This window comes from Saccoglossus kowalevskii, chromosome 7 (assembly GCF_978046115.1).
Source record: "Saccoglossus kowalevskii chromosome 7, keSacKowa6.1, whole genome shotgun sequence".
NCBI classification, from domain to species: Eukaryota; Metazoa; Hemichordata; class Enteropneusta; family Harrimaniidae; genus Saccoglossus; species Saccoglossus kowalevskii.
Genome location: NC_140647.1, coordinates 28,443,760 through 28,452,699, shown reverse-complemented (window position 1 = coordinate 28,452,699; position 8,940 = coordinate 28,443,760). Strand labels below are relative to the sequence as shown.

General features: G+C 35.4%; 1 long non-coding RNA gene across 3 annotated transcripts in view; it reads left to right on the top strand.

Moving 5' to 3' along the window:
• The first annotated feature begins 530 nt into the window (after positions 1-530).
• Positions 531-8,940, top strand: part of LOC144348146 (uncharacterized) — a 15,853-nt gene continuing 7,443 nt past the window's right edge. For all 3 annotated transcript variants that reach the window (XR_014929927.1, XR_014929925.1, XR_014929926.1), the window contains exon 1: positions 531-653. This is a non-coding gene — a long non-coding RNA (uncharacterized LOC144348146). The remainder of the gene's footprint in view (positions 654-8,940) is intronic.

Sequence of the window (8,940 nt, the reverse complement as noted above, 5' to 3'; positions counted from 1 at the left end):
CATACATGGTATTCCCAGATTAACACTGGTTGTTAATGACACATACAACATTAGATTCTCAACTCTAATGAAAAGACAAGTTTCTGCCACTCACCGCGAAAGCCAAACATCGCGAAAGCCAATCATCGCGAAGCTACTAGTGTTAATAATAATAAAAAAAATCTACTAGCGTCGATGAACATTTAGATTAAATCAATATATCAAGTATTTTAAACATGCAAGACTTATTTGATTACAGTTACTACTGTCTCGCATCATCTCACTTGACAAAAAACAATATTATCAACATTCATTCATTCATTATATTAGTTCTGAGCTGTTAACAAATTGAAATTATATCATGGAACAATTAGGTTAGGCAGAGAGCAATTTTACCACGTGGTAACTTGGTAACACGCACATGATGTGTCAATAACTCTCTTTCTTACATATGACGTTAATCAATAAAAAGTTCATCAACCTTTTAAGTAGAGACACAATCACGCAAACCACATGACGTAATAACGAGAAAATGACATCATCGATGACACGTGACCCAGCTGAACTCAGTGTAAGTAAGATGGCGAATGGTTGCTGTTTCGTGGCGTGATCGTGTGAGAAAATAGGATGGAATAGGCTTGAATTTGATACTTTCAGTCCCAATCCTTCCCTTGGTGAGTATTTGATGAACAAAGATGATATTGTCGGGTTTTAGTTTATTTATGCAATGATTTGTGGCGTCGAAGTCACATAGTAGTGGTCCAAATGGAAATCTTTTCCTTGCAGTCTGTGAAAAAAATGCAGTACCTAACATGAAGAACTTATACTATAGTCTCTGACTGTGAAAACAAATCGCTGAAAAAACTCACTGTTAAGGCACAAGATAGATTTGAACTCTGCAAAACTGAAAATTGGAGCCTGCCAGCACACCATTATGGCCGCCCTTTGTCGTGGTAATTCTGTATAGAATTTGAAAACACCTGGTTGTCATTGACAACATTTGTCTTGTTTAATACTATCAAAATAACAGCAATGCAAGTATTTCCAGAGTTTAAAATAGCATTTTACTAGTGTGACCCTAATTTTATCTCCATGTTCTAAGTGAAAATGTAAAAAAAGACCAAAAGCACTATTTCACCACATCACAACTTACGGAAGTTAAACAAATTGTGCAAATTTTACTTCTTAATGTATGTGCATAAAAACTAGGATTTTCTAGAAACTGTAGTAACATTAATTACGTCTTTCTCTTTGTTTTGAACGTTTTCCAGTATTAAATATTGATAAAGGATAACTAATAATTGATTTAAGCCATTATATAACATAATTTCACATGTAATTTTTGGTCAATGAGACATATTTCTTTTTAAAGTACATGCATTCTACAATGAATTCTAAACTAACTTTAGAGGAAAAGATTCTTTTGACCATAATTTTCCCGCTCAAATGTTCAGACAACATGTGCGTAACTTAAGCTCGTTTTTAACTCCATTATTTTGCAATGAAAATTTTTGCGGTTATCTGAGCGTATGTGACATGTGTGTATATATGTTTGTTCCACAATATGTCCAGAACAACGTGTTGTACTGAAATGCTTTTGTATAATTCAAATAGTTTGCATAAGTAAGGCAATTAAAGTTCAACCTCCAAGTGAAACAAGTGAGTTGACTACCCATGCGCACATACATCTTTTTTTTTTTTTTTTTTTTATTTATGTTTTTTTTTTTTTTTTATTCTTATACAATTAACAATACATGAAAAGGAAACAGAACAAAAAGTACAACACAATCACAAATACAACAAATTATCAGAGTAAGGTACATAAAATTTGACCTATTCGACTGGAAAATCACTCCATTTATTAACATGATGCTCCATAATATTTTTACGAGTTGCAATATATTTTTCAATTTTATAAATATTCAATACTAAATGTTTTAATACTATGAAACTGGGTAAGGTATCTTGACACCTAGCAGTGTATATAGCCCGTTTAGCAAGTAATATAACCTGATTTGTAATAGTACTAAAATTTCCATCCCCAAGTAGTAATTGATGTTTATCTGGCAGACTGTTTAGATTTAAAAATTTGCCCCAGTTATGAAATACTTTACCCCAAAGCTCCTTTGAATATTGGCAGTCTACAAATAAATGTAGTAAAGTTTCATCTGTTTTTTTACAAAAAGTACACAGGGGAGATGATGCATAAGCTGGGGACATTTTAAATAAAATAAAATTAATATATAGAATATTTCTCAAAATTTTACAATAAAATGCACGTGACTTAGATTCTATTGTAACCTTGTACGGAAGTGCATACAATTTTTTCCAGTCTAAAGTTATAGTAGGAAACAAATTTTGGTAGTATATTTCGCTTTTCGGGGGGGAAAATTTCCTTTTAACTAGTATTTGGGAAAATATTCTCGTAGACATTTTGCTAATAACTATAATTTTACCATCACTAGGAACACTTACCGGGAGAGTGGGTCTAACAACATAAGAACGTTTAATATGCCAAGTTTTCGGAATTGCATCCACAAGACCAAACCATTTTAAAAAAATTGTCGTGCCTTCCAAACGATTAACCAATAGATCCCAAGACAGAATTTTACCATTCTTATCATATAAATCCGTAATATAAACTATACCTATGTTATACAATTCCCTATAAAAGATAGATTTTCCTTGAATAATAATATTTTGATTGTTCCAAATAATCTCACTTGCGATTTCTTGAAGATTTTCCGGGGGTTTATGTAAATTTACTGACGACCATGCATGAAGAACAGACTCATAAAAGGGTGGCAAGTTTATCGGTAACATTTCCCTATTAAAATTACACTGGAACAACAAATTTGCTCCACCTACCGAATTAAGATACCAATCAAAAACTTGTTTCCATGGATGGTAATTTTTATCAAAAAACTTTTTAACCCAATTTGCTTTTGCTCCAACACACATGCTCAATAAATCCGGCATAGCCAAACCCCCCTTTAACATATTACCAATCACAGTGTTTCTGGCGATCTTATCAGGACCGTTCCAGAGGAAATTATAAAACATCGAGTTGAGTTTAACTAATACTGATTTAGGAACGGAAATAAGGTTAAACGTATACAGTAATTTGGAAATAGCTAAGGATCTAATAACTTGTATTTTACCGAGTAAAGATAAATTACGACAAGCCCAAAATTTTAAAAGCTTTCCAACTGACACAAGATATTTTTCACAATTCATTGAAGTCGCAAGATCATCGTTATATGAAAAATATATACCGACAATTTTAACACAATCTGAACACCATTTTAATTTTAAAGGTTCGTCTTTTCGGTGTCTCCAGCTACCTATCCACATTGCTTCCGTTTTATCCGCATTTACCCTCAGCCCAGATACAGTACTAAAACAGTCCAATTTGCTAAATAGTTCCGTAGCAGAAGCCAAGTCTCTAACAAAAGTGGTGAGATCATCTGCATAAGCAGTGTATTTCACTTGATTTGGACCAATCTGAATACCATTTATTTTATTATTTTCAGATATAGCATTTAGTAAAGGTTCCAAACTTAAAATAAACAAAGCAGGAGATAAAGGGTCACCTTGTCTTACACCTCGATTCATGTTAAAATACCCAGTTGAAAAGCCTTTGTTCATTACACAACTTGAGATATCAGAGTAGAAACAATGAATCCAGTTAATAAATGACTCCCCAAAATTATATTTCTTTAGAACAGCAAACATGTATTGCCATTCCAAAGAGTCAAATGCCTTTTCAAAATCAATGCAAAATAAAATTCCAGGTATATTCCTGTCTTTTGTGTAGTTCATAAGGTCATCTATCAGACGTGCACAGTCACCTATATATCTACCTTTAACAAAAGCAGACTGGAGTTCAGAAATAAGGGAGGGTAATACTTTCTCCACTCTCAAGGCAACACATTTAGCCGCAATCTTATAATCCAAATTTAACAGCGATATGGGGCGCCAATTTTTAATGTATCTGAGGTCCTTTCCTTCTTTAGGGAGTAATGATATCACTGCCTGTCTTTGTGTAATTGATAATTTACCCACCTCATACCCATAATTCAATGCTTTCACCACACAGGGTCCCACCAAAGCCCAAAATGTTTTATAAAATTCGGCACTAAGACCATCATTCCCCGGTGTTTTATTATTTGGAATTTTTTGCAGAGCCTCGTAAGCTTCCTTCAATGTAATTGGACCCTCACACAAATTTTTGTCAGATTCTTTTAAATGGGGAAGTCTCAATGGGTTCAAAAATGTCTCAATGTTTGTATTATCAGTCACAACTTTTGATCGGAACAATTCTGAATAAAATTTCCCGATTTCTGATAAAATATTCTTTTCCCCATGTATTATATTTCCTGATATATCAATTAAATTATTTATCTGAATTTTAGTCTGGTTAGTCTTTTCTAGGCCTAAAAAATATTTTGAATTTTTTTCCCCAAATTCGTAGCAATCTGCTCTCGACCTAATTATACACCCTTCCGTTATATAGTCATATTCTTCTTCTAGTGATTTTCTTTTGCCTTCAAGCCTATCCAACAACTGTTCCGATGGATCCGAATTATATTCCAATTCCAAGGCTAGTATTTCAACATTTAGTTTCTGAATCTTCTTTCTTTTTTCTGCAGCTCTTTTCTTTGAATAGGTAATTGTAAGACCCCTTATACGAAATTTCATTAAATCCCAAATTAGAAGGGGATTTCTCAGATTGTTATATTTTTGTAACCATAATGGAAAATTGTATGTGATTTGTTCGATATACACGCTATCATTCACTAAACTAGAGTTAAATTTCCAATATGAGGGCCCTCGTTTTGATGTCTTTATTGAAATGGAGAGAGTTATTGCCAAATGATCTGACTTCAATCCTGGTTTCATTGAAGAAGATAATACAGAAGATTGCAATGATTCACTAATCAAAAAATAATCGATTCTACTCTGTATGAGTTCAGGTCTGTAACGACTCCATGTAAAGCAACGAGAGTTTGGGTTTTGTATACGCCAGATATCAATGAGGCTAAATTTTTCCATTAGTTTATTATACCAATCTAATGATCGCCGCCATACTCTTGGATTCCCCCCTTTACGATCCAAAACAATATCCAATGCATAATTATGGTCACCTCCCCAAATTATTTGAGTATCAGGGTTAATATTCATTTTGTGTAGATTTTTGTTAACGATGTTTAAAAAATTACAATGATCAAGTTCGTAATTCGGGCCATATGTATTTATAATAAGAAAATTATTATCTTCAATGGTTATCCGAATAATTAGCAAACGACCCTCTGAATCCCTAATAACACTATTCACCTCGCATTCTATATTTCTAATAATTATTATGACACCCCTTGATCCCCCCGTCCCATGAGAAAATATCACATTACCTTTAATCTGTGAGCACCACAAATGATCATTTTTTTCTAGACTATGCGTTTCTTGAAGCAGAATAATATTAGCTTTCGAGTTCCTAATCAATGAGACATATTTCTTTTTAAAGTACATGCATTCTACAATGAATTACAATGAACATGTGCGTAACTTAAGCTCGTTTTTAACTCCATTATTTTGCAATGAAAATTTTTGCGGTTATCTGAGCGTATGTGACATGTGTGTATATATGTTTGTTCCACAATATGTCCAGAACAACGTGTTGTACTGAAATGCTTTTGTATAATTCAAATAGTTTGCATAAGTAAGGCAATTAAAGTTCAACCTCCAAGTGAAACAAGTGAGTTGACTACCCATGCGCACATACATCTACCCATGTGGCTAAATCACAAAACAGAACATGAATGTATTTCTACTCACCAACAAAAAATTATACTATTAGCTTGAGGGTTTGTTTTCTATAGTCACACATTAATTGGTAAGTATATACGACTGGTAGATCGTCGTCTGTCTGCTCGTCGTCGTATGTTATGTTGTACCATTTATGGTAGCCTGGTACCTACATGTAGTAAGTAATGGATAATATTTGATCATTAATATGTGCAAACTAAAATATGAAATGATTTTGCTTAATTGATACAATATGGCCGAAAATATGTGTTATTGCAATATTGTTGTTTGATATGGCATGTTGAGGATAAAATGGCTCACATTTGATCCTAAACTAAAAATGTTGCTCTGGCAGCACACTTTCGAGTATTCATTATTTGAAATTTGGAAAACAATACTATGCATGTGCTGTTATTTTACTGTGCTTGTGTATTATGAAATACATAATTCTAAATTATAAGAATAATCAGCTAACATGTGCTAAAAGAATACCACTAATACTTTCAGGTTATGATTAATCAGAGTGCAAAGAATTTCTCAAAACTATCAAACAGCATCATTAAAAAAATGTTTTGTTTTTTTTAAATATTGTATATATTAAGCATCACTACACAACAACATCCGACAGATCCTTGAATACATCCAAACAGACAAGTACAGTGTAAAATGTGGACATTTTGCAATTAATGTGACAGATTATTACACAATTTTGGCTAAGTGCTGAATGGTTAAATACTAGAGTAACATCACACACAAAGTTAATCTAGTGGCATTGCTAATCAGCAATTAGACAGTACAATTATCATAATTAATAACACTGTTAGTGACATGAACGGTAAAGTGCTATTTTTGCTGGTGCTCAAAGAGAATTAAGCCCCGATATTACCTGTGAGATTACTTTCACAGTGTGCCACTTAGATTCCCCAGTGGTACTATCATCAAATTGGTGTGTTACACGTTTTCCAACAAGAAACACATTCCCACTGGCAGGTGGCAAAGGCAAGCAATCAATCACCAACTTCTTAAGATTAGCTGTCAATCAGCCACGGTCAAATTCAGCCTCTTACCATCTGGGCTCTTTTTTGAAAACACAAAAGATGGGAATTTCCCTCTTGAAGCAGCACATTCTTTCTGAAGTGTAGCTGGGATTTCAGTGCCCAATTTTTTTCAGACTTGGATTTTATTGTCTGTAACATACTATCAATTTGATCTCCAGACTGCCAGAGCCCATAGAATACAATTTCCAAGATTCAGAAGGCGCTTTGCCTTCAGTTCTTCTTGTTTTTTGTAATCTGCCTCTAACTTCTCCTCACTGATTTCATGGATGATGGTAGTTCGGGCATGGAATTTCTTCCGGTAACTTGCCACTGATTTGCGTACATCAGCAATCAAATTTGCAGCTTCACTGGAACACTTGCCCTCTAGCCAGGACTGGGTTTTGTTCACGGTTAACATTATATGCGCTTTAGCAGCCATAGTGCTGATGTTTGGTTTTGAAGCCAAAAGCTAGTCAAGCTAAGCAAACACTCACTCAGGCTGCTTATTGTGTTTTCAACACTCTGAGTAACCTGCTGCAGCTCTGGTGAAACTTCCTCATATCGGCCCCCAGGTAAATAATCCCTGAATTCCCGTCTGAGAAGTTTGGCTAGAGACGGCAACAGGATCCTCAGAATAACCTGGCAGTGAGTGTCATGCTCGGATGGTATGAACAGCTTATCAGTCACTGGACCATCTTTCACAGGGATGTCTTCAGCAAACAGGATTTTGCCTTCCATGAATTCTTTCACATTACGTGCTGCATCTTTTAAAAAGGTCACCAGCTGTAGATAATATTTGTTCATCCCTTTGATGCTAACATCAGCACTTTCAATGGTATTCCACAAAAGGGTGGTGATGATCTTGGGAACCAACTCAGTGCTTTACAACTAGCCAGAAAGTAGGGTGTCTGCATATCGCTCAAAACAGACTTAAGTAGACGATTGGTAGAAGCTGAAACATATTTGTTGGGAAAAGAAGTAATCTGTGGTGCAAGAAAACAAATTAAATTGAGCCAGCGTTTACAACAAGTGTATTAAAAAGATGCTCTTTAAATGGCAACAAAGGAAGACTGTTCAACTTGTGCTCCATTAGGAAAGGTTTAATAAAAGTGGAAAATGGCCCATGGCATCCGCTCTTCTGGTCACCTCTTCTAGCTTGAGCGTTACATGCAGTTCAAATTAGTCGAATATTTCCTGGCTCGCTTAAATTTGCTGACTGCTTCTCTGTTCCAGGGACATTACCAGAAAAAAAGTACACTCTACTTCCACTAATGTCTTCTGTGCTGTCTCAGCAATATCCACCAGTGAGTGCAGACCACAGTTGTTGAGACGATCCACTGCATTCTTGATATCTTCATCCAGTATGAGATAGTCATCCTCAACCAATGGGAGGATCTCTTTTTGATCATCTTCAACAAGGGTGTTAAACTTAATTTCTGTGGCAGTACGATCACTCATTGTATTATGGATGTTGCATAATAATCTTTTTCCTGAATTGTTAGCTTGGCTGCTGACATCATCAATATCTTGTAAGATTTCCTTGAAGGTATTCAATGTGTGTTTGGCTGACTTGGTAGCTAGGTCCCGTAGACCTAGCATACAACATACATTTTCTGGCTGTGTTCACCCCATACTTCTCACCATATTTTGAAGCCTCATCGGTGTGGAGGGTTGTAGCAGGTTTCTTAGCAAAAACATCATCTAACTGCTTTTGGGATAAAATCCCCCATTCCAAATCCAGTTGTCAATAGTAGACTGAACAGGTAGTTTATTTGGAATGACCCCTACACATGATAAGCAGGCCCCGATTACTGGTGCAATACGGCTTGGTGAAACACGCTCATCTAATACCTTGTACACCAACAAATGCAATTCCTTGGTATATGTGCGCGTTTCCTCCGAATAAACTGGAAACGTGGTACCTTAGTTTCCTGCAGCTGCAAGTTGTTGCTGTGTTTCATCCAGCTCTGAAGTAAGTTGGACTACCACACTTTCCGTGATCCTCCATCTCTCCATCTTCTGCCATGATCTCCAAAAGCCAAACAGTGTACACCAGCTATTCAATCCCACTGCAGGCCACCAGTGTAACAAAATTCCGTTGGGGAGCAAGGAGGAACTC